Source organism: Otolemur garnettii, unplaced genomic scaffold (genome assembly GCF_000181295.1).
Source record: "Otolemur garnettii isolate 467f Iridium unplaced genomic scaffold, OtoGar3 scaffold00020, whole genome shotgun sequence".
NCBI lineage: Eukaryota > Metazoa > Chordata > Mammalia > Primates > Galagidae > Otolemur > Otolemur garnettii.
In genome coordinates this window covers 18724329-18726277 of record NW_003852415.1, presented here as the reverse complement: position 1 = coordinate 18726277, position 1949 = coordinate 18724329, and the positions used below count along the sequence as shown (strand labels likewise).

Here is a 1949-nt window from a genome sequence, read left to right as displayed (position 1 = left end):
CATGGCTTCACTGCTCACAGCAACCTCCAACTCCTGGGCTCAAGCGAGTCTCCTGCCTCAGCCTCCCAAGTAGCTGGGACCACAGGCGCCTACCACAACGCCCAGCTAATATTGTTGTTTGGCGGGTCCGGGCTGGATTCGAACCTGCCGCCTTAGGTGTATGTGGCTGGCGCCTTAGCCGCTTGAGCCACAGGTGCCGAGCCAACATTCTGTCTCTTAAAAAAAAAAAAAAGAAGAAGGAGAAGAAGAAAGGAATTGACATCCAGTGGTGAAATACCCAGATCTTATGCATACAATGAGTTCTGACAAATGTGTAACTATATAACAAACACCTAGGTCTAAACACAAAATATTTCCTTTACCCCAGACAACCACTGTTCGGATTTCTATCACCAGAATTTAGTTTTGCCTTGAATTTCCTATAAATGGAATGACACAGTATGAATACTTTTGTGGGTGGATTTTTAAAAAAAAAGTCATCCAAATTGTTGTGTGTGGTTTTTTTTTTAAATCGACAAGTGGTTGGTAATTTGTTTCTCCATTTACCTGTTGATGGACATTTGGGTTGTTTCTAAGTTGAGCTATTTATGAACAAACATGTTAGAAATATTAACGTATGAGTCTTTTTGTGGACATATGCCTTCATTTCTATGGAGTCAATATCTAGGGTCACAGGTTAAATGTTAACCTTATCAGAAGTAGCCAGTTTTCCAAAGTGAGTAAGAGAGTTCTAGTTACGCTGCATTCTCACCAACAGCTGGCACTGACAATCATTTTAATTTCAGCCATTCTAGAATGTGGTAGTGTACCTTACTGATAATTCTGAGCACCTACCTATGTGCCTATTTGACCACTGACATGCAGGCATACCTCAGAGACGCTATGTCTTCTGTTCTAGACCACTACAATAAAGTGAATATTTCAATGGAGTGAGTCATATGAATGTCTGGTTTCTCAGTGTGTATAAAAGTTATGCTTATATTATACTGTAGTTTGTTAAGTATGTATTAGTATTATGTCTAAAGAAACAATGTACTGAGACTTCAGTGTTGTAATCTTTCTGCTGGAGGAGGGTCTTGTCTTGATGTTGATGGTTGCTCACTGATTTGGGTGGTGGCGTTGAAGAATGAGGTGGCTGTGACAATTTCTTACAATAGGACAACCATAAGGTTTGTACACAGACCGACATTTCCTTTTATGAGAGATTTCCCTGGGGTATGCAATGCTGCCTAATAGCATTTTTATTAACATCTTTCAAAACTGGAGTTAATCCTCTCTGATCCTGCTGCTACTTTACCAACTAAGTTTAAGTAATATTTGAAATCCTCTGTTGCCATTTCAACAATGTTTACAGCATCTTCACCAACAGTGACTTAGATCTCAAAAAATCACTTTCTTTGCTTATCCATAAGAAGCAACTCATCTGTTCAAGTTTTATCACGAGATTGGAGTAATTCAATCACATCTTCAGGCTCCACTTCTAGTTCTAGTTCTCCTGCAATTTCTACCACATCCGCATTTACTTTCTTCACTGAAGTCTAGAATTCCTCAAAGTTATCCATGAGAGATGTAGTCAACTTCTTCCAAACTCCTGCTAAGATTAGTATTTTACCCCCCACCCATGAATCACAGATATATTTAATGGCATGTAGAATGGTGAATCCTTTTCAGAAAGTTCTCAATTTATTTTGCCCAGAGCCATCAGAAGAATCACAATCTATGGCAGTTATAGCCTAATAGAAGTTATTAATGGTTAATAAACATAGGAGAAAATGCCCAACATCACTAATAATTAGGGAAATGCAGCCGGGAGTGGTGGCTCATGCCTGTTGTCCCAGCGCTGTGGAAGGCCAAGGCGGATGGATCACCTGAGCTCAGCCAAGTTCCAGACCAGCTGAAGACCAGCCTGAGGCAGAGTGAGCCAGAGTGAGACCCCGTCTCTACAACAA

At 40.4% G+C, this 1949-nt stretch overlaps 1 protein-coding gene across 3 annotated transcripts in view; it reads right to left on the bottom strand.

The window, feature by feature from the left end:
• The window catches only part of GOLGA5 (golgin A5), a 41304-nt gene that overhangs the window by 7537 nt on the left and 31818 nt on the right, over nt 1-1949 (bottom strand). The window lies entirely within an intron of this gene.